The following is a 24,649-nucleotide window of genomic DNA, read 5'->3' as shown; positions in this document are numbered from 1 at the left end:
CACTGATCATGGTTAATCATCTATTGTTATGATGTTGTCCACTTTTCCCATCTCCCTTGTTGTCTATCTTGGAAATGTTCGATGATAGAGATTCCACATTCCTCTGGAGTGGAGAATTCCAAAGATTCTATATCCTCTGAGTGAAGAAATTCCTCCTCGCCTCAGTCCTCCATGTTCTATCCCTGATTCTGAGACTGTGTCCCCTGCTTCCAGTCTCACCAGAAACATCAAATGTACATAGAGCCCTTTTATTCCCTGGAAGAATTGTGTATCATTCAACAAAATCATCTTTCGTTCTTTGTGACTCTAACAGATCCAGGCCTGGTTTCCTCAAACTCTCCTCATCAAACATTCTGACCTTCCCAGGGATTACTGTCATAAATCTACATTATAATTCCTCTTCGACAAGTGTATCCTTCCTGAGATAAGGAGACCTAAACTGAACAGTGCTCTAGGTGTGGTCTGACCAAGGCTCTGTACAATTGCAAGAAAACACCATTACTCCGATACTCAAACCCTCTGGCGATGAAGGCCAATTTATCATTTGTCCTGCTAATTGCTCGCTGTCTCTGTATTCTAGCTTTTAATGCCCCATGAATAAGCAATCCCAGATCTCTCTGGACATCAACATTTACCAATCTCACGTTGTTTAAGAGACGCTCTTTCTGTTCTTTCTACTGAAGTGGATAGTTTCACAGTTATTCACATTATATTCCATCTGCTGTGTTCCTGCCCATTCACTCAGGCTGCACAAATCTTATTGAAGCTGCCTCGTATCATTCTCACAACTCACGTTCCCAAAGAGTTTTTTACCATCTTCATGTTCAAAGTCCTTTGCCCCTCCCTCCCTATCTCTGTAACCTCCTCTTGCTCATAAAATTCTCATCCTCCTGTTCAAATCCCTCCCTCGCTCCCTCCCTCCCTATCTCTGTAACCTCCTGCAGCCCCTACAGTTCCCATCCTCCTGTTGAAATCCCTCCCTCACCTCCTCCTTCCCTATCTCTGTATCATCCTCAAGACCCTACGATTCTCATCTTCCTGATCAAATTCCTTCCTCACCCCCCCTCCCTATCTCTGCAACATTCCACAGCCCCTACAATTCCCATCCTCCTGTTCAAATCTCTCTCCCTCGCTCTGCCCCTCCTTATTTCTGTAACCTCCTCAAGACCCTACGATTCTCATCTTCCTCTTCAAATTCCTTCCTTGCCCCTCTCTCCTTATCTCTGTAACCTCTCTTGTCCCTACAATTCCCACCTTCCTGTTCAAATCACTCCCTTGCTTCCTCCCTCCCTATCTCTGTAACCTCCTCCAGCCCCTACAATTCCCACCCTCCTGTTCAAATCCCTCAGTGAATCACTCACACAGCCTCCACATCTCTCTGCAACAACAATCTGCTTTATTTTCCATTCACTCCGGTATATTGATAAAGGATTTTATTTTCTCTGTGTGATCGATTTGTTACAGATAAACTTCCAGAGCCCACACTCTCTACAGAGCCAGCCTCTGGTGTGGTCACAGTGGGGGAACGACTTCAGTTTACCTGAACTCCAGCTACCCAGCCCACATCTCCCACTTGTACAAGATATAAAGCAGATTCATTCCTCCTCACATTCTCAAAAACTGGTATTTTTTTCTCTCTAGAGGCACATATTTCTTAAAGAAAGGAAATTGAATGTTATTGATCCTGCCTCCTCGACACTGTGAGCCAAAACATCCCAGATCCCGTGCACGCTCTGCCTGGGACTGTCCCTCTCGTTCATCAGAGATAGGAGCAGGATTAGGCCATTGGGCCCATCAAATCCGTTCTGCTTCGTGTATCTGAAGTCTCTCCTCCTTCGGATGTTTGAATTCAATCAATTCTGAATCCTCTCTAAAACCTTAACATCCTTCCCAATGTTTGGTACCAGGAATTGCACAGAATATGCCAGTGGAGGTACTTGCCAGTGTTTTATCCACCTTCATCAATCGAGTTGTTTGTTTGTGTTGATCTCATGTCTTGCTGAAGCCCTTTGCCTCTAATTGACCAGTGCATTGAGCAAAGATAAAGACCCAGTGGACACAATAATACATTTATATTCTCTGAGAAGGGAACACTGACTTGTTGGCAAGTAAATTCTGATTAGTTGAGGTATTGCGATGGTGAACGCACCAGTTAACTGCCAAGCATTGGTTGAAAACTTGCAACAGACAACTTGAGTCAGATTAGTCCAAGCATTTCCCTGAGGAATGAATCTGTAAATGGTTCTCACCTTTTTTGTTCAGCTGCAACAGGTACAAGGTGTGTACCTGTCCTTTTCTGTCTGTGCATTAAAATGTGTAGCTTTCAATATACAAAAATGTTCCCAACTGATGAAATTAAAACCATTAGCATTCTGAGCATTATGTCAGGTGACTCAGTTGATCTGGGGCTGGGGGAGGGGAACAATACCCAAGAGGTGCGGAAGGAAAATGCTGGGCTGAAGTTGACTTGTTCCTCACTTGATTTCAGTCTTCATTAAAGTCAGTACAGAGTAGAATTGAGCAGAGTTTAAATCTAGCCACATTTGGTCTGTTCCTCCCACACTCCCCGCGTTGGTGGGAGAAGGAAATGCTGAGGTTAACACTGTCAGACTGGAGTTTATTTTGGATGTTAACGCAGTAGTTGTATCCAAACTGCCGTGTCTGATGTACAATTTATTTCACAGATTTACCGAAACCCACCCTGTCTCTGCATCCATCATCCGGTGCTATTCTACCAGGAGAGGAAGCTTCACTCACCTGTCATTTCCCCCTCACCGACTGTAATGTTGAATTCTACAGGAATGACAATGATAAACTCGGTTATTTTAATGATGTTAACTACAACGCCACCTATCAGTTTAAAGAAGGTTTACTCTCGAAAGGTCACAACTCCTACACCTGTAAATATAAAAAGTACTTTGAGAATAGCAAGACCTGGGAATATTCCCCACACAGTGATCCGGTGTGGTTAACTGTAACAGGTAAGCGAGACACACCAACATTCTCAATGGCAAACATAACACTCGGAATCAGAGCATAACACAGCACAGCAAGAGGCCATTCGCCCGTCCTGCTGTCTCATTGAAAGGAATCTCCAAATAATCACCTCGATTTTCCCAACAGCACAGATTCCCAATCCCGAACCCTCCCCATCCCATTTGGTCCCCGTCCTGTCCTACAATTCCTTTCCTGTTTCAGCATCCATCCAATTGCATTTGGAATGTGGTCACATCCCTCCACTGCCAGTTCATCCAGTTCACACCACCTCACTATGCAGGAGGAAACCTCCCCGCTGTCTCCTGTGGTCACTTGAGAGTAAGATTTCACTTCTGACCTCCCCCTCCCCTTCCCCCCCTTCCCCCCCTTCCCCCTTTCTGTGACCCTCGGGCAGCGGGCAGTGATCTCTCCTCATTGAATCTCCGGAAATTCTCCCGGGTTTTCAATAGCTGAATTCAATTTCCCCTTAACCTTTACTGATCTGCACAGAACAATCTCACTTTCTCTAATCTTAACATTTAACTAAACACACTCAGCCCTATTCACAATGTAAAGTTTATTTATTAGTCACAAGTAAGGCTAACACTAATGCTGCAATGTAGTTACTGTGAAGTTACCCAAGTCGCCCACACTTCGGCATCTGTTTGTGTCAACGTACCTAACCAAATCTTTTAGACTGTGGGAGGAAACCCAGATATCGGGAAAATGTGTAAACTCCACACACACAGTGACCCATGCTGGGAATTGAACCCAGGCCCCTGGCACTGTGAGGCAGCAGTGCTAACCACTGTGCCGCTGTGCTGCCCATACCTCCTCTTTCCAGGAGAAAATCTGTTTCATTTCTATAATGACTCCTATAGATTCCCACAGTCCTTTTATTGGCTTTACGTGCTCTATATATTACCAATGAGCTTTCAGATCCCACACTCTCGATAAAGCCAGCCGTTGGCGTGGTCACAGCAGGGGAATGAGTTCAGTTTAACTGCACCATCAGCTGCCCAAAACCAAATCTGCCACTTGTTGAGGGATCCTGGAAATGTATCTATTGATCCTGGCAATGTCCCAGACTCCACACACTCCTTCATCTTCACCCTCACAGAGCTCGATCCAAATCACAGTGCTGAGTACAGCTGAGAATTTGAGAGAACAATAAAAGGGAGAGTTTATAAATCACCCTGTAGCCAACCCGTGAAGATACCTGTAAAAAATGAATGACATGTTCAAATTTAAAAATCTCAAACTGTTTTCCAATCTCTCCATGGGCATACTTCCTAATTTTTGTTCTCACCCCCAGCTCTTACAATTCTCTGGGGAACATACAGAAATAGAAATAGGAGGAGGCTATTCTGCCCATCGAGCTTGTTTCACAGATCATGGTTAATCATCTATTGTTATGACATTGTCCACTTTTCCCACCTCCCTTGGTGCCTGTCTTGAAAATGTTCGATGATTGAGATTCCACATTCCTCTGGAGTGGAGAATTCCAAAGACTCTGTACTCTGTGAGTGAAGAAATTCCTACTCGCCTCAGTCCTCCATGTTCTATTCCTGATTCTGAGACTGTCCCCTGCTTCAAGTCTCACCAGAAACATCAAATGTACATAGAGCCATTTTATTCCCTGGAAGAATTGTGTATCATTCAACAAAATCATCTTTCGTTCTTTGTGACTCGAACAGATCCAGGCCTGGTTTCCTCAAACTCTCCTCATCAAACAATCTGACTTTCCTCTACAAAAAGTGTATCCTTCCTTAGATAAGGAGGCCAGAACTGAACAATGCTCTAGGTGTGGTCTGACCAAGGCTCTGTACAATTGCAGGATAACATCTTTATTCCGAAACTCAAATCCTCTGGCGATGAAGGCCAATTTTTCATTTGCCCTGGTAATTGCTCACTGTCTCTATATTCGAGCTTTTAATGTCCCATGGATAAGCAATCCCAGATCTCTCTGGACAAAACTCCTACCAATCTCACGCCATTCTCTTTTTGTTCTCTCTACTGAAGTAGATAATTTCACATTTATTCACATTATATTCCATCTGCTGTGTTCCTGCCCATTCACTCAGGCTGCACAAATCCTATTGAAGCTGCCTTGTATCATTCTCACAACTCACATTCCCAAATAGTTTTATACCATCTTCATGTTCAAAGTCCTTTGCCCCTCCCTCCCTATCTCTGTAACCTCCTCTTGCCCATAAAATTCACATCTTCCTGTTCAAATCCTTCCCTCGCTCCCTCCCTCTCTGTCTCTGTAACCTTCTCCAGCTTATAATTCTCACCCTCCTGTTCAAATCTCTCCCTCGCTCCCTCCCTCCCTATCTCTGTAACCTCCTGCAGCCCCTACAGTTCCCATCCTCCTGTTCAAATCCCTACCTACCTCTGTATCATCCTCGAGGCCTTACAATTCTCAACGTCCTGTTCAAATTCCTTCCTCGCCCCTCCCTCCCTATCTCTGTAACATTCTGCAGCCCCTACAATTCCCACCCTCCTGTTCAAATCCCTCACACAGCCTCCACATCCCTCTGTAACAACAATCTGCTTTATTTTCCATTCACTCCGGTATATTGATAAAGGATTTTATTTTCTCTGTGTGATCGATTTGTTACAGATAAACTTCCAGAGCCCACACTCTCTACAGAGCCAGCCTCTGGTGTGGTCACAGTGGGGGAACGAGTTTATTTTAACTGAACTCCAGCTACCCTGCCCACATCTCCCACTTGTACAAGATATAAAGCAGATTCATTCCTCCTCATGTTCTCAAAAACTGGTATTTTTTTCTCTTTAGAGGCACATATTTCTTAAAGAAAGGAAATTGAATGTTATTGATCCTGCCTCCTCGACACTGTGATCCAAAACATCCCAGATCCCACGCACGCTCTGCCTGGGACCGTCCCTCTAGTTCATAATAGATAGGAGCAGGCTTAGGCCGTTGGGACCATCAAATCCGTTCTGCTTCATGTATCTGAAGTCTCTCCTCCTTCGGATGTTCGAATTCAATCAATTCTGAATCCTCTCTAAAATCTTAACATCCTTCCCAATGTTTGGTACCAGGAATTTCACAGAATATGCCAGTGGAGGCACTTCCCGGCGTTTTATCCACCTTCAACAATCGAGTTGTTAGTTTACGTTGATTTCATGTCTTGCTGAAGCCCTTTGCCTTTAATTGACCAGTGCATTGAGGAAAGATAAAGACCCAGTGGACACAATAATACATTTATATTCTCTGAGAAGGGAACACTGACATTTTTGCAAGTGGATTCTGATTAGTTGAGGCATTGCGATGGTGAACGTACCAGTTAACTGCCAAGCATTGGTTGAAAACTTGCAACAGACAACTTGAGTCAGATTGGTCCAAGCATTGCCCTGAGGAATGAATCTGTAAATGGTTCTCACCGTTTTTGTTCAGCTGCAACAGGTACAAGGTGTCTACCTGTCCTTTCTGTCTGTGCATTAAAATATGTAGCTTTAAATGTACAAAAATGTTCCCTACTGATGATATTAAAATCATTAGCATTCTGAGCATTGTGTCAGGTGATGCTGTTGATCTGGGGTTGGGGGATGGGGACAAAACCCAAGAGGCGCGGAAGGAAAATGCTGGGATGAAATTGACTTGCTCCTCGCTTGATTTCAATCTTCATTTAAGTCAGTACAGAGTAGAATTGAGCAGAGTTTAAATCTAGCCACACTTGGTCTGTTCCTCCCACACTCCCCACGTTGGTGAGAGAAGGAAATGCTGAGGTTAACACTGTCATACTGGAGTTTATTGAGGATGTTATAGCAGTAGTTGTATCCAAACTGCCGTGTCAGATGTACTGTTTATTTCACAGATTTACCGAAACCCACCCTGTCTCTGGATCCATCATCCGGTGCTATTCTACCAGGAGAGGAAGTTTCACTCACCTGTCATTTCCCCCTCACTGGCTGTAGTGTTATATTCTACAGGAATGACAATGATAAACTCGGTTATTTTAATGAAGTTAACTACAACATCACCTATCAGTTTAAAGAAGGTTTACTCTCGAAAGGTCACAACTCCTACACCTGTAAATATAACAAATACTTCGTGAACAGCAAGACCTGGGAATATTCCCCACGCAGTGATCCGGTGCGCTTAACTGTAACAGGTAAGCAAGACACACCAACATTCTCAATGGCAAACATAACACTCGGAATCAGAGCATAACACAGCACAGCAAGAGGCCATTCACCCATCCTGCTGTCTCATTGAAAGGAATCTCCAAATAATCACCTCGATTTTCCCAACAGCACAGATTCCCAATCCCGAACCCTCCTCATCCCATTTGGTCCCCGTCCTGTCCTACAATTCCTTTCCTGTTTCAGAATCCATCCAATTGCATTTGGAATGTGGTTACATCCCTCCACTGCCAGTTCATCCAGTTCACACCTCCTCACTGTGCAGGAGGAAACCTCCCCGCTGTCTCCTGTGGTCAGTTGGAGAATAAGATTTAACTTCTGACCTCCCCCTGTCCCCTCCCCTTCCCCCCTCTCCCTTTCTGTGACCCTCGGGCAGCGGGCAGTGATCTCTCCTCATTGAATCTCCGGAAATTCTCCCAGGTTTTCAATAGCTGAATTCAATTTCCCCTTAACCTTTACTGATCTGCACAGAACAATCTCACTTTCTCTAATCTCACCACTTAACTAAACACACTCATCCCTATCCACAATGTAAAGTTTATTTATTAGTCACAAGTAAGGCTAACACTAATGCTGCAATGTAGTTACTGTGAAGTTACCCAAGTCGCCCACACTTCGGCATCTGTTTGTGTCAATGTACCTAACCAAATCTTTCAGACTGTGGGAGGAAACCCAGATATCGGGAAAATGTGTAAACTCCACATAGACAGTGACCCAAGCTGGGAATCGAACCCGGCTCCCTTGCAGTGTGAGGCAGCAGTGCTGACCACTGTGCTGCTGTGTTGCCCATATCTCCTCTTTCCAGGAGAAAATCTGTTTCATTTCTATAATGACTCCTATAGATTCCCACAGTCCTTTTATTGGCTTTACGTGCTCTATATATTACCAATGAGCTTTCAGATCCCACACTCTCGATAAAGCCAGCCGTTGGCGTGGTCACAACAGGGGAACGAGTTCAGTTTAACTGCACCACCAGCTGCCCAAAACCAAATCTGCCAGTTGTTGAGGGATCCTGGAAATGTATCTATTGATCCTGGCAATGTCCCAGACTCCACACACTCCTTCATCTTCACCCTCACAGAGCTCAATCCAAATCACAGTGCTGAGTACAGCTGAGAATTTGAGAGAACAATAAAAGGGAGAGTTTATCAATCACCCTGTAGCCAACCCGTGAAGATACCTTCAAAAAATGAGTGATATGTTCAAATTTAAAAATCTCAAACTGTTTTCCAATCTCTCCATGGGCCTGCTTCCTAATTTTTGTTCTCACCCCCAGCTCCTACAATTCTCTGGGGAACATACAGAAATAGAAATAGAAGGAGGCCATTCTGCCCATCGAGGTTGTTTCACAGATCATGGTTAATCATCTATTGTTATGATGTTGTCCACTTTTCCCATTTCCTTTGGCGCCTGTCTTGAAAATGTTCGATGATTTAGATTCCACTTTCCTCTGGAGTGGAGAATTCCAAAGACTCTGTATCCTCTGAGTGAAGAAATTCCTCCTCGCCTCAGTCCTCCATGTTCTATTCCTGATTCTGAGACTGTGCCCCCTGCTTCCAGTCTCACCTGAAACATCAAATGTACATAGAGCCATTTTATTCCCTGGAAGAATTGTGTATCATTCAACAAAATCATCTTTTGTTCTTTGTGACTCTAACAGATCCAGGCCTGGTTTCCTCAAACTCTCCTCATCAAACAATCTGACTTTCCTCTATGAAAAGTGTATTCTTCCTTAGATAAGGAGGCCAGAACGGAACAATGCTCTAGGTGTGGTCTGACCAAGGCTCTGTACAATTGCAGGATATCACCTTTACTCCGATACTCAAATCCTCTGGCGATGAAGGCCAATTTTTCATTTGCCCTGCTAATTGCTCACTGGCTCTATATTCGAGCTTTTAATGTCCCATGGATAAGCAATCCCAGATCTCTCTGGACATAACTCCTACCAATCTCACGCCATTTAACTGACACTCTTTTCGTTCTCTCTACTGAAGTAGATAATTTCACTGTTATTGCCATTATATTCCATCTGCTGTGTTCCTGCCCATTCACTCAGCCTGCACAAAACTTATTGAAGCTGCCTTGTATCATTCTCACAAATCACATTCCCAAATAATTTTATACCACCTTCATGTTCAAAGTCCTTTGCCCCTCCCTCCCTATCTCTGTAACCTCCTCTTGCCCATAAAATTCACATCTTCCTGTTCAAATCCCTCCCTCGCTCCCTCCCTCCCTATCTCTGTAACCTTCTCCAGGCTTATAATTCTCACCCTCCTGTTCAAATCTCTCCCTCGCCCACTCCCTCCCTATCTCTGTAACCTCCTGCAGCCCCTACATTTCCCATCCTCCTGTTCAAATCCCTACCTACCTCTGTATCATCCTCAAGGCCCTACGATTCTCAACGTCCTGTTCAAATTCCTTCCTCGCCCCTCCCTCCCTATCTCTGTAACATTCTGCAGCCCCTACAATTCCCACCCTCCTGTTCAAATCCCTCAGTCAATCCCTCACACAGCCTCCACATCTCTCTGCAACAACAATCTGCTTTATTTTCCATTCACTCTGTTATATTGATAAAGGATTTTATTTTCTCTGTGTGATCGATTTGTTACAGATAAACTTCCAGAGCCCACACTCTCTAAAGAGCCAGCCTCTGGTGTGGTCACAGTGGGGGAACGAGTTCATTTTACCTGAACTCCAGCTACCCAGCCCACATCTCCCACTTGTACAAGATATAAAGCAGATTCATTCCACCTCACGTTCTCAAAAAATTGTATTTTTTTCTCTCTAGAGGCACATATTTCTTAAAGAAAGGAAATTGAATGTTATTGATCCTGCCTCCTCGACACTGAGAGCCAAAACATTTCCAGATCCCACGCACGCTCTGCCTGGGACTGTCCCTCTAGTTCATAAGAGATCGGAGCAGGATTAGGCCGTTGGGACCATCAAATCCGTTCTGCTTCATGTATCTGAAGTCTCTACTCCTTTGGATTTTCGAATTCAATCAATTCTGAATCCTCTCTAAAATCTTAACATCCTTCCCAATGTTTGGTACCAGGAATTTCACAGAATATGCCAGTGGAGGCACTTCCCGGCGTTTTATCCACCTTCAACAATCGAGTTGTTTGTTTGTGTTGATCTCATGTCTTGCTGAAGCCCTTTGCCTTTAATTAACCAGTGCATTGAGGAAAGATAAAGACCCAGTGGACACAATAATACATTTATATTCTCTGAGAAGGGAACACTGACATTTTTGCAAGTGGATTCTGTTTAGTTGAGGCATTACGATGGTGAACGCACCAGTTAACTGCCAAGCATTGGTTGAAAACTTGCAACAGACAACTTGAGTCAGAGTGGTCCAAGCATTGCCCTGAGGAATGAATCTGTAAATGGTTCTCACCACTTTTGTTCAGCTGCAACAGGTACAAGGTGTCTACCAGTCCTTTCTGTCTGTGCATTAAAATATATAGCTTTCAATATACAAAAATGTTCCCTACTGATGATATTAAAATCATTAGCATTCTGAGCATTGTGTCAGGTGATGCTGTTGATCTGGGGTTGGGGGATGGGGACAAAACCCAAGAGGCGCGGAAGGAAAATGTTGGGATGAAGTTGACTTGCTCGTCGCTTGATTTCAATCTTCATTTAAGTCAGTACAGAGTAGAATTGAGCAGAGTTTAAATCTAGCCACACTTGGTCTGTTCCTCCCACACTCCCCACGTTAGTAGGAGAAGGAAATGCTGAGGTTAACACTGTCAGACTGGAGTTTATTCAGGATGTTATAGCAGTAGGTGTATCCAAACTGCCGTGTCTGATGTATTGTTTATTTCACAGATTTACCCAAACCCACCCTGTCTCTGGATCCATCATCCGGTGCTATTCTACCAGGAGAGGAAGTTTCACTCACCTGTCATTTTCCCCTCACCGGCTGTAATGTTGAATTCTACAGGAATGACAATGATAAACTCGGTTATTTTAATGATGTTAACTACAACGCCACCTATCAGTTTAAAGAAGGTTTACTCTTGAAAGGTCACAACTCCTTCACCTGTAAATATAACAAATACTTCGAGAACAGCAAGACCTGGGAATATCCCCCACGCAGTGATCCGGTGTGGTTAACTGTAACAGGTAAGTGAGACACACCAACATTCTCAATGGCAAACATAACACTCGGAATCAGAGCATAACACAGCACAGCAAGAGGCCATTCGCCCGTCCTGTTGTCTCATTGAAAGGAATCTCCAAATAATCACCTCGATTTTCCCAACAGCACAGATTCCCAATCCCGAACCCTCCCCATCCCATTTGGTCCCCGTCCTGTCCTACAATTCCTTTCCTGTTTCAGAATCTATCCAATTGCATTTGGAATGTGGTTACATCCCTCCACTGCCAGTTCATCCAGTTCACACCTCCTCACTGTGCAGGAGGAAACCTCTCCTCTCCCTCCTGTGGTCACTTGGGGAATAAGATTGAACTTCTGACCTCCCCCTGCCCTCTCCCCTTCCCCCCTCTCTCTTTCTGTGACCCTCGGGCAGCGAGCACTGATCTCTCCTCATTGAATCTCCGGAAATCCTCCCAGATTTTCAATAGCTAAATTCAATTTCCCCTTAACCTTTACTGATCTGCACAGAACAATCTCACTTTCTCTAATCTCGCCACTTAACTAAACACACTCAGCCCGATTCACAATGTAAAGTTTATTTATTAATCACAAGTAAGGCTAACACTAATGCTGCAATGTAGTTACTGTGAAATTACCCAAGTCGCCCACACTTCCGCGTCTGTTCGTGTCAATGCACCTAACCACATCTTTTAGACTGTGGGAGGAAACCCACGCAGACATGGGGAGAATGTGTAAACTCCACATACACAGTGACCCAAGCTGGGAATCGAACTCTGCTCCCTTGCACTGTGAGGCAGCAGTGCTAAGCACTGTGCCGCTGTGTTGCCCATTCCACTGTGCTGCCCATATCTCCTCTTTCCAGGAGAAAATCTGTTTCATTTCTATAATGACTCCTATAGATTCCCACAGTCCTTTTATTTGCTTTACCTGCTCTATTTATGACCAATGAGCTTTCAAATCCCACACTCTCAATAAAGCCAACCTTTGGTGTGGTCACAGCAGGGGAACGAGTTCAGTTTAACTGCACCACCAGCTGCCCAAAACCACATCTGCCACTTGTTGTGGGATCCTGGAAATGTTTCGATTGATCCTCACAATGTCCCAGACTCCACACACTCCTTCATCTTCACCCTCACAGAGCTCAATCCAAACCACAGTGCTGAGTGCAGCTGAGAATTTGAGAGAACAATAAAAGGGAGAGTTTATCAATCACCCTGTAGCCAACCCGTGAAGATACCTGTAAAAAATGAATGACATGTTTGAATTTAAAAATCTCAAACTGTTTTCCAATCTCTCTATGGGCCTGCTTCCTAATTTTTGTTCTCACCCCCAGCTCCTACCATTCTCTGGAGAACACACAGAAATAGAAATAGGAGGAGGCCATTCTGCCCATCGAGCTTGTTTCACAGATCATGGTTGATCATCTATTGTTATGACGTTGTCCACTTTTCCCATCTCCCTTAGTGCCTGTCTTGAAAATGTTCGATGATTGAGATTCCACATTCCTCTGGAGTGGAGAATTCCAAAGACTCTGTATCCTCTGGATGAAGAAATTCCTCCTCACCTCAGTCCTCCATGCTCTATCCCTGATTCTGAGACTGTGTCCCCTGCTTCCAGTCTCACCAGAAACATCAAATGTACATAGAGCCCTTTTATTCCCTGGAAGAATTGTGTATCATTCAACAAAATCATCTTTCGTTCTTTGTGACTCTAACAGATCCAGGCCAGGTTTACTCAAACTCTCCTTATCAAACAATCTGACTTTCCCAGGGATTACTGTCATAAATCTACATTATAATTCCTCTATGACAAGTGTATCCTTCCTTAGATAAGGAGACCAGAACAGAACAGTGCTCTCGGTGTGGTCTGACCAAGTCTCTGTACAATTGCAAGACAACATCTGGTGATGAAGGCCAATTTATCATTTGCCCTGCTAATTGCTCGCTGTCTCTATATTCTAGCTTTTACTGTCCCATGGACAAGCAATCCCAGATCTCTCTGGACATCAACTCTCACCAATCTCACACCGTTTAAAAAACATTCTTTCCGTTCTTTCTACTGAAGTAGATAATTTCACAGTTATTCCCGTTATATTTCATCTGCCATGTTCCTGCCCATTCACTCAGCCTGCACAAATCTTATTGAAGTTGCCTTGTATCATTCTCACAACTCACATTCCCAAATAGTTTATACCATCTTCATGTTCAAAGTCCTTTGCCCTCCCTCCCTATCTCTGTAATGTCCTCTTGTCCCTACAATTCCCACCTTCCTGTTCAAATCACTCCCTCGTTTCCTCCCTCCCTATCTCTGTAACCTCTTCCAGTCCCTACAATTCTCATCCTCCTGTTCAAATCCCTCAGTGAATCCCTCACACAGCCCCCACATCTCTCTGCAACAACAATCTGCTTTATTTTCCATTCACTCCGGTGTATTGATAAAGGATTTTATTTTCTCTGTGTGATCGATTTGTTACAGATAAACTTCCAGGGCCCACACTCTCTACAGAGCCAGCCTCTGGTGTGGTCACAGTGGGGGAACGAGTTCAGTTTAATAGCACCTCCAGCTACCCAGCCCACATCTCCCACTTGTACAGGAAACATAGTGGATCCCCTATCGATTCCCGGAAAGTCTCAGATTCCGAGCGCACTGTAATCTTCACCCTCACTGACCTTGTACCAGAGGATAGTAACAAATACAGCTGCAGTTTTGAGAAAAATGTGAATGGGAAAGTTTACAAGTCAGATCGCAGTGCCTTGGTGGAGGTAACAGTGAAAGATAAGAGGCATTTTAGTTACTGAATATCTTTCCCATTGTTCCTGCAAGGGGGGATTGTTATATCCCCAATAATAGCTCAATTCAATTAAACTTGTGTTTAATTTATTGTAAGCTGCTGGAGGCGAGAGAGAGAGAGACAGACAGACAGACAGAGAGAGAGAGAGAGAGAAAGAGGTACACAGGGAAAGACAGAGACAGACAGACTGAGAGACAGAGAGTGAGTGAGAGAGAGAGAGAGAGGTGGAAGGTGACAGAGACGGAGAAAACGAGAGAGAGAGGAACACATATATACAGACAGAGAGAGGACGGCAGAGACAGAGAGAAACAGAGAAAAATAGATTGAGAGACAGACAGAAACTGAGAAGGGTAGGGAGAGTCAGAGGGAGTCAGTGAAAGACAAAATGTCAGAGAAAGGGAGAGAAAGCTAGAGACACGTAGAATGAGTTGCTCGTTTTTCACAGGCCACCTGGTGAAGGGGCAGTGCTCTGAAAGCTCGTGCTCCCAAGTAAACCTGTTGGACTTTAGTCTGATCTTCTTACTGTGTCCACCCAGTCCAACGCCGGTATCTCCACGTCAGGACTGACTGATGTCCAATAACAATCCTGGAACTCCCTCCCTAACAGCACTGTGGGTGTGCCTACACCACACGGGACTGACTGATGTCCAGTAACAATAGTCAACCTCCAGCCCATCAGAAATCTCACCTGTAGGAGGGAACTTGCTCTCTCTTTGTACTATTCAGCTGCCATGTGTTGCAGCTTCATATCTCTGCTCTCAGCTCCCAGTCTATGGTCATCGCACCCCCAGTGTCACAGTGCGTTAACACAGAATCTGTGCAGGATCAGATGTGGAGACTCCCATGGTTCACCCAAGCCCTGTACAGTCCCAGCCAGTTTAATCCTCAAGCAGTAGCCATGGTAATGGGGGAAATGCCCTGTCAATGAGAAAGAGGTCATCACTCGACTGTAGCTGTTCAGTCTGACTCTGCAGTGCTCTCTGTCTGTGGGATTCCAGGCTGACTCAGTTTACTCACACATGGATAGGAATCCCCATTCCTCCCTTCCAAAATTGTTCATCCTCTTAACACAACAGGGTGCAAAGCCAATTCAGGTACCTGATCAGTCCAATTTGGTTCATCCAGATTCTTTAAATATTCCAACAACTGTTTAGCACTGTGCGATGATGTATCTGAAGATTACACAATTACCTCAGAGTGCAGCACTCCCTCAGTACTGGCAACGGGGGAAGTGTCACTCTGGGTTATGGAGCTCCAGCTCTAGAATTTATACATTTACCCCTGACAGTGTGGCACTCCCTCAGTACAGACCAACGAGAATTTCTTCCCATGTCCACCGCACTCCGTTGTAATTCCAGGTCTCACTGTCAGTAATCTAACCCGTGTGTCCTCATGACTGAAGCACATATCCCGGGATCTGTCTCCTCCCCCACCAATCACTGACTCTGTGACTGTTCCTGAGTGCTGTAAACTATTCATCACCCTGTCTGTTTAATTGCAGAGAAACTCCCCAAGGCCAACATTTCGGTCGACCCGCCCTCAGGTGTGGTGAGCAGAGGGGAGGCCATTCACATTACCTGTGTAGGATCCATTCTAGCCCGTGGAGGTCGATTTCACTTACACAGAGAGGGTGAAGAGGACAGGACCCTGGATGTGTCTGACCCCCAGCAGTCAGCAAACTTCACCGTCAGTGACACCAACACAGCTGGGACATGGAATTACTCCTGTAGTTACAGCAGGATGGTAAAGGGAAAAGAATATCACTCACCCCGCAGTGATGGGGTACGGGTAACAGTAAAACGTAAGTGGTGACACATCCAATAAAAAGTCTCACATTTATTCTGAGTGTACAGAACCTTCTGACATGTCTTCAGTAGATTTAAAATGAAAGATTGTAGTGTCACTGCTATTGCAGTGAGGGAATCGGGGGCAATTCCTTTGTGCACAGCAGGATCCCACAGGATAATGATCTGTTCAGATTTTGTTGTTTGGAAGTTAGATACCTTGCGGGGCATTTGGGAGACTTCCCCGTGCCTCCAGAGGAAATGGGGCCATTTGCTTTCTGTTCGGATCCCAACTCTCAATAGTGCTGGTTCCTCTGCCTTGGTATCTGAACCTAGACATGGTACCTGTGACAGTGCAGCACTCCGCCTGCCCATTACTGGGAATATCGGAGAGGTTAGGTATCCCTTACGTCCAACATCCAGCAGGACAAGGACAGCAGACACATGGGAATAATTTAAGCTGCAATGTCCCCTCTGAGTCCCATTCACCATCCTGATTTGGAAATATATCAGCTGTTCCTTCAATGCTGCTGAATCAAAATCCTGTAACTCATTCCTAACAGCACTGTGGGTGTACCTGCACCACACGGACTGACTGATGTCCAATAACAATCCTGGAACTCCCTCCCTAACAGCACTGTGGGTGTGCCTACACCACACGGGACTGACTGATGTCCAGTAACAATACTGGATCATTCCTCATCAACAGAACTGCGGGTGTATCGACTTGAGAAGAGACTGCAATGGTTTCAAGAAGGCAGCTCATCCATCATATTCTCAAGGAACAGTTAGACTGGTCCACTAAATCTTCCCTTGTCAGATTCACATAAGTCGGAAGGTTGGGTACAGTGGGGCAGGGAAGTTCACACATAACAGACTTGACTAAGGGTGGTATACATTGTGAACGAGCATGGCTGTCATGCGTACCATCCACAAGCTGCACTGCAGCGGCTCACCAAGGCTTCTTTGACACCACCTTACAAACCAACTGCAATGCTTTGGTTGCCAGTCTTCATATGGAAACAGACCCTGAGCTGTATGGATCTCTAACTAACACTCCCATATCCCAAAGCAGAGGGATCAAGATATTTTTCTAGTTTTGTGGGCAAGTGGCATTAAATGTCTCAACAATGTTCATGTAATTTTGTGATAATTCCTCATGCTCTAATAGGTATTCCCCATTCTGTGTCTCTGCTTTGCTACTGTTTGTTCCAATGCCCAGTGTGACCGTAGTAGGCAGTTGTTACAGGTGCCATATATGTATGTGTTTTTTTTCACACGTTTCTGTAGAATGTTTAAAATTTCAGCTTCATTCACAGACAGACAGTCAGTGTTCCTGGAAACTAATTTAGCTCAATGGTTGCAAAAGCAAGTTAATTACTCATTTCAGTTCGGAATTTGTTACTTTGATAGAGCTGATGGACTTTTTTTTACACAAAAACATCCTTGGGAAGTTGATTGACAGGGTCATGTGATAATGTGGTTAATGGGAAGAACTGGACGTGCAGCAGAGAGTAATAAGATTTTGCAGTTTAGCGTTGGAGGTTTTAGCTGGAATATATTTCAAGCCAAAGTTTTCTGAAACTCAGTTTCTCTGTGAAAATTCCAAAGCTGACTACAGTTATTATAGCGAGCACATTTTTACTTGCTAACTATATTTAATTTGACTTTAAGTCTGTAAGAGGAATGTTGCTTATTTAAAGTTTATGTATTAGTATCATAAGTATGCTTACATTAACATTGCAATGAAGTTACTGCGAAAATCCATTAGTCACCAACTCCGGTGCCTGTTCAGGTACACTGAGGGTGAGTTTTAGCATAGCCAGTGCACCTAACCTACAGCCTTTCAGGCTGTGGGAGGAAACGAGAGCACCGATAGGAAACACACACAGAGATTGGGAAAACGTGCAGACTCCATACGGATAGGGACCAGAGCAACGAATCGAACCCTGGTTCCAGCGCTGTGAGGCAGCAATACAAACCACTCTGCCACCGTGCCGACCTAAACTGAAACAGTGATAAGTTAGAACTTAAAATTTCCTCCTTTCATTTTTAAGCATTATTCACATGTTACAGGTTGAGTTTCTCCCTATGCTAGAGTTATATAGTTTAAGTTCTTTTAATAGTGTCACATGTCAGCTTAAATTTACACTAAATTATGCTGCAAATAAGAATTGTTTTGGTATGAAAATCCCCATTTTTGGCAGTGGAAATAAACCCTGGAGCAAAAGTTCACACATTTTTTTCCAAAAAGGGAAAGTTATGGACTCTAGCCGGGCTTCTGAATATAACTTGAAGTTCTGATCTTAATACCAAAGTGTTATTTTCCTCATTTTTTTTTCCTCGTGATGGAATGATCAAATTTTCTGTTTCATAGAATACCATTTCCAGATAGATGGAGCCCAGGAAAGTATGAATAAAAGTATGAAGGGATTTTGTGACAAACCTACATTATCTCATCCTCTCTCTGGATAAAAATGAGGAGAAATACTTGTCCATGCTACCCTTTTCTAACCGCTAAACTAGTCCCAGTTTCCCACATTTGGCCCCTATCCCTTCATAGCCATCTTACCCATCTAACTGTCTAAACTGTTTTTTTAAAAGACAAAATTGTACCCGACTCTACTACACCTCTGGCAGCTTGTTCCATGCACTCACCACCCTCTGTGTGGGAATAAAAAAGTGTCCCTGTGGACACTTTTTATCTCTGCCCTCTCACCTTAAACCTATGCCCTCCGAGTTTTAGGCTCCCCTACCTTTGGGAAAAGATATTGACTATCTAGCTGATCAATGCCCCTCATTGTTTTAGAGACCTCTATGAGATCACTCCTCAACCTCCTACACTCCAGGGAAAAAAGTCCCAATCTATCCAGCCTCTCCTTATAACTCAAACTATCAAGTCTCAGGAACATCCTAGGAAATCTTTTCTGTACTCTTTCGAGTTTAGTAATACCCTTTCTACAATAGAGTGACCAGAACTGTACACTATATTCCAAGTGTAGCCTTACCAATGTCTTGTCCAACTTCAACAAGATGTCTCAATTCCTGTTTTCAATATTCTGACCAGTGAAACCAAGTATGCTGAATGCCACCTTCACCACTCTGTGTCCAACTGTGACTCCACTTTCAATGAGCTATGAACCTGTACCCCTAGATCTGTTTGTTCTCTAACTCTCCCCAACGTCCTACCATGAACTGAATAAGCCCTGCCCTGGTTCAATCAACCAAAATGCATGACATTGCCTTTATCTAAATTAAACTCCATCTTCCATTCGTCAGTCCAGTGGCCCAATTGATTACGATTCTGCTGCAATCCTCAATAACTTTGAGTTACGAGGTTCTGGAAGGATGGTGGAGGTGGAAGAGTTTTTAACACTGCTACCTCACATTGCCAGGGACCCGAGTTTGATTCTGCCCTTTGACTTTGTGGGATTGCATGTTCTCCCCTCGTGTCTGTGTGGGTTTTCTTTGGGTGCTATGGTTTCCTCCCATAGTCATGATGTGGGTATGCCGGCGTTGGACTGGCGTAAACACAGTAAAAAGTCTGACAACACCAGGTTTTTGTCCAACCGATTTATTTGATAATAGACTCACAAGCTTTCGAGGTTTCCCTCTTCGTCAGGTGAATGGAGAGTTCTCCATTCATCTGACGAAGAGGGAAACCTCGAAAGCTTGTGAGTCTATTATCAAATAAATCGGTTGGACTAAAACCTGATGTTGTCAGACTTTTTACTGTGTTCCTCCCATAGTCCAGATATATGCAGGTTAGTTGGATTGTCCATGCTAAATTTCCCCTAGTGTCCAAATATGTGTAATTTAAGTGAACTGGCCATGTTAAATTGTCCCTTAGTATTTAGAGATGTGCAGGCGAGGTGGATTAGTCATGCAAAAGGCATGGGGTTACAGGGATAGGGTGGATGTATTGAAGCTTTTGGGTGTGAGTCTCTTTGAGAGCGTCAGGTCAGGCTTGATCGGTGGAAAGCCTCCTTCTGAACTGTAGGGGTTCTATGGATTCTATTCAATGGATTTAGTTAGTTTGAGGAAGTTGGATACTACGGTAGAAAGATTGCAATGTGGAGAATGTGAGCCTTTGTACTTTGGCTGGAAGACTATGAAGAAAGAATATTATTTCAATGGAAGGGTGATTGGAGTCTGTGGCAGTACAGAGGGATTGAGCTGTCCTGGTACGTGAGTCATAACAATCACTCAATCTCCTCACTAAAGTTGGGGTCTTTGCAGTGGAGCAGGAGAATTAGACATTAACATTCTCCCCTCTCTATCGCCTTCCAGAGTTTAGTTCAACATCCAAAACATTCACCATTCGTTTGTGTCTCGGGATCGTTGTCCTGTTTGGAATTGTGGTGATCCTGGGAGTAGAGTTCAAACTCTTCAAGAGGAAAAAAGATGGTAACGGTATGTCTTGTTCACCCTCCACAATATTTCATTCTGGAACAAAATCAATTAGAAAGCGCTCTCACTCTGTCCATGCCAACACAATAACAGCTACGCCAGTATTTATTGTCCATGCCTTATTGCTCCCTTGAGAAGGTGGTGGTAGGTGCCTTGCCTTCTTGAACCCACTGCAGTCACATGTGGTGTAGGTACTCAGTGCTGTTGGGGAGAGAGTTCCAGGATGTTGACTGAGTGGCAGCGAAGGAACGGCTGATATATTTCAAAATCAGGATAGTTTGTTGGAGCACAGAAGGGGAACTTGTAGGTAATGGTGATTGCAATGTATCTGCTATCTTGTCCCTCTAAGTGGTACAGTTTACATGTTTGTGTGGGAATGTCTAAGGAGACTTGGTGAGTTGCTGCAGTGCATCTTGAGGACGGTGCACACGGCTAATGCTATGTGTCGGTGATGGAGGGAACAAATGTTTGTGTGCACTGCTTTATTCTGGTTTTGCCCCTGGACAGTCGGTGGGTATAATTTGTTTAACAATTTCTCACATAAGTGGCTACTGAAGGTGCAGCAGTCCGGGATTCTCCGCCATAGTGCCAACTCTCATCCGGGAACATGCTACCACCTCACGAGGCTGCCTTTATCAAACCAAAGAGGAGACCAGATTATTCATTGATGTTCAGTGGTAAATTGTGCAGAGTTTTCCCCTGACACAGGAGCTGGTAAACCACTCGGAAAGGTTTGAAAAGTGGAAGGTTGTCCCTTCTGGCTGACCCCTTTAATACTCTGTAGCTGTTCGGTTAATTAACAGTCTAAAGATATCAGTGATGGTCCTTCACTCCCTTGAACAAGCTTGTTGATAACCATTGACTTTATCCTTTTGCAGGTGCTGTTGCTGAAGGATTACATTCGAACGTAAGGGATAAGGAGACAACAGTCTGAGCAAATTACACTTCAGATACTGTACAAATTGTTTTCTTTTGAGATGTGCTGAGTACATCAATACTAGTGACTACTTCTTTGTAATATATAAAATATAGGTGCAGAAGAATAGACACACTTCCTATTGATAGATTTTGATATGCCCATGAATCAGAGTGAATGTCAGACAGAGAGATTTCACACAACTTTCCAGTTTCAATTCCGCTGCAATTTATCAATGAAGTGATACACCTACAGCCTCTACTGGATAACTCAAAAAAAACTATTGTGCAAAAGGAGGCCATTCAGCCCATTGAGTTTGCACCAGGTCTCCAAAAATGCCTTTTACCCAGGCCTTGCCCTCCACCTATCCTTATAATCCTGCATAATTACCATGGCCAAACCACCTAACCTATACCTTTTAGAGCAGTAATAGACAATTTAGCATGGCCAGTCCTCTGAACCTACACATCTTTGGACTGTGGGGAAACAGAAGCATCCTGTGATGAAGATGTGCAAATGCTTTGTATATATAATTATGCTTTAATTTTCAAGAGAATGCTTTAATGTTCATTTTTTTTTCTATAGGTAGTCAGTATCTGATAGGAATACAGCTCAGAAGCTGGGAGAGCAGAATAACCTTGCAAGTGGTTATGTTAGATAAAAGTAAAGGATATTCGATTATTTAAGCCTCCCCTGAGATTTCAGATTAGAGTAATTGGCAGGGTCATGTGATGATGTGGTTTCCATGCAGTCCTCGATCTGTAACAAAAAGAAACAGACTTTTGCAGAAAGGAGTTGGAGTTTGGCTGTTTTAGTTGAAGTTAGGAGAGATCTGCAGGCTTCTGAAATCTCTATGTCTCTGAAAACACCAAGGTTGAGATAGTTCATGCATCATTACCAATGACTATTTTTTTTCCTTTGTCACACATAAAATGTGGGTGCGGGAGTATATACACCACTTTGTATCAATAGATTTTGATATGTTGATGTGTGAGAGCAAATGGAAGGTAGGCTGAAAGAGACTCCATGTGGCTGTCCAGATGATTTTCCAATGCAACAATTGATTAAAGTGATATACCACCAACCTCTACTGGAGAATCCATAAAATCCATTATAGCAAATACATTTGTGACAGCAAAATATATTCAAAATTAGTCTCTGGTCTGTAAGAAGGATGTTGCTTATTTGGAACAGAAATAGTGTTAAGTTAGAAATCAGAGTTTGTCTCCATATTAAAGATTGCTGAACTGTTCAGATTTAAGCTGTCTCATTTTATCAGAGTTGCACTTAACCTAAAAGAGAAAACGCTAGAAAGTCTTAGCACATCTGGCAGCATCTGTAAGGAGAGAAAAGAGCTGACATTGCGAGTCCAGATGACCCTTTGTCAAAGCTAAAAGTTATAAAAAGTGGGAGATATTTGTACTGCAGGGTGGGAGAATGAAAGATAGCTATAACTCATTTTTCATTTCCTCACCCTGCAGTATAAATATCTCCCACTTTCTATGACTTTTAGCTTTGATAAAGGGTCATCTGGATTTAAAATGTCTCCTTCCAGATGCTGGCAGACCTGCTGAGATTTTCTGGCATTTTCCCTTTTGGTTTCAGAATCCAGCATCTGCAGTAATTTGCTTTTATACTAAAACTGTGTTATGAAAAAAGCTTGTTTATAGTAAAAGATCCCTAACTTGTCAGTGGCATTACTCCTGGGGTGAAGAATCCTTTCCTCATATTTACACCAAAATAGAAAAACTGTCTAGCCTGGCTTCATAATACACCTGGGGTTCTGATCTGGGATCTTATCAAAAACTGAGAGCCCTTGTGTGAGTTAAACAGCATAACCTGTTGTTTTAATTTGGGAGTATTGAATTTGACGACAGTGAGTGTTGAAGAACTGGTGCTGTGTTTCCAGCGTTGTATTTTCTTTAGTGTAAATGGGGTGTGCCTTGTGAGAAATGGCTCTTTCAGTGGCTAAAGTTTTCCTGAGTGTGGGAGAGTTCATACAGAGTGATTTGTAAAGGGTAGTTAAAACAAAGCTTTCAGAGATGGTGACCAGGCTGCAGTTGACTGCAGCTGAAGGGGCAAAAAAGGCAGAGATAATTTCAGTGATAGCTGAGGATTTGATTTTGCAAGAGACACAGTCTGAACCATTAAAATTGGCTAAAATGCAGCTAAAAATGAAACAGTAGCAGCAAGAAATGGAAATGAGACAGTTTGAATTGGAATGAAAGAAATGGAAAGAGACAGAGAGAGAGGCAATGATAAATGAAACAGGAAAAGTGAGTGACACTGACAGAGCAGAAAAGAGAAAATTTGAGCTTCAGGAATTGAAAACAAAACTTCAAATTGAAATTGTAGATGAGGAGAAGGTTAAAACTGCAAGTCTAACAGCGGAAATGACAGATAGTTTTGAATTAGTTGGTAAATCAAGTTTTAGCTTCTGTGAGGGATAAAACCTGGGGAAAAGAGATACCCTGAGGTGGTCAAGGCAAATGAGGCCTCGATGGAGATTGTAAGGATAGTTTGCCTCAGTTAAAAAGAAAATGTCAGTAAGATTAACTGTTTTCATTGTAATAAAGCTGGACACACCAAGTCGCAGTGTTCATTGAATACCTACAGTCCAGAAAGGAGCCATTCAGCCCATCAAGTCTGCACTGACTCTCTAACAAAACCTTATCCCACATCCCCACATATTTGACTCACTGATTCCTATAACCCACACATCTCAGAGCACGAAGGGACAATTTACTACAGTTAACCCACTTAACCAGCACATTTTTGGACAGTGGGAGGAAACCGGAAAACATGGAGGAAACTCATGCAATCAATGTGCAAACTCCACACAGACAGTCACCCAAGACTGGAATTGCCACAAGACGGGTGGCACTGTGCCAGCAGTGCTAACCACTGTGTCACTGTGCGGCTGTTGCTTAAGAAAAGTATTGGGAAATCAGATACATTAATAGGGGATAAGTCTGTAGGGTTTGTTAAATTGTAAAGGAGACCATGGTTGAAGGTGAAGGGGTGCCAAACAATGTACAGTCTGTCCAGGGGTTGGTGGATAAGCAAGTGCCAGTTCATTTTGAAGGTTTTATTTTTGTGGGGAAAGTTTCCTCATGGTACAGGGAGGAGTTGGTAAGCATTAAGACCTGAAGGAGCAAGCCATTATTTAAACGTGAGAGATAATGAGATGTGTAGTTCAGAAGGAGTGTTGGCAGGAAAGGTGGTAATATGTAGAATTGGTGGTGAAGTGAACAGCGTTCCGTTATGTAATGTAAGGTTGGAGAGTTCAGTGAAAAGTGGTGAAGTGATGGTAGGATGGATTGAGAGATTAACTTTTTCAGAGTTACAGTTAATCCTGGGTAACAATATATGTGTGTCAAAGGTGGGAGTGATGCCTAGTGAGGATGAAAAGCCAGTGCAAAGCCAAACAACTGGTGTTACAGGAAGCATAGCCTGGGATATTTCCTGAATGTTGT

Source organism: Carcharhinus amblyrhynchos, chromosome 7 (genome assembly GCF_965287045.1).
Source record: "Carcharhinus amblyrhynchos chromosome 7, sCarAmb.v2.hapA, whole genome shotgun sequence".
Taxonomy (NCBI): Eukaryota; Metazoa; Chordata; class Chondrichthyes; order Carcharhiniformes; family Carcharhinidae; genus Carcharhinus; species Carcharhinus amblyrhynchos.
This window is presented reverse-complemented; position numbering follows the sequence as displayed.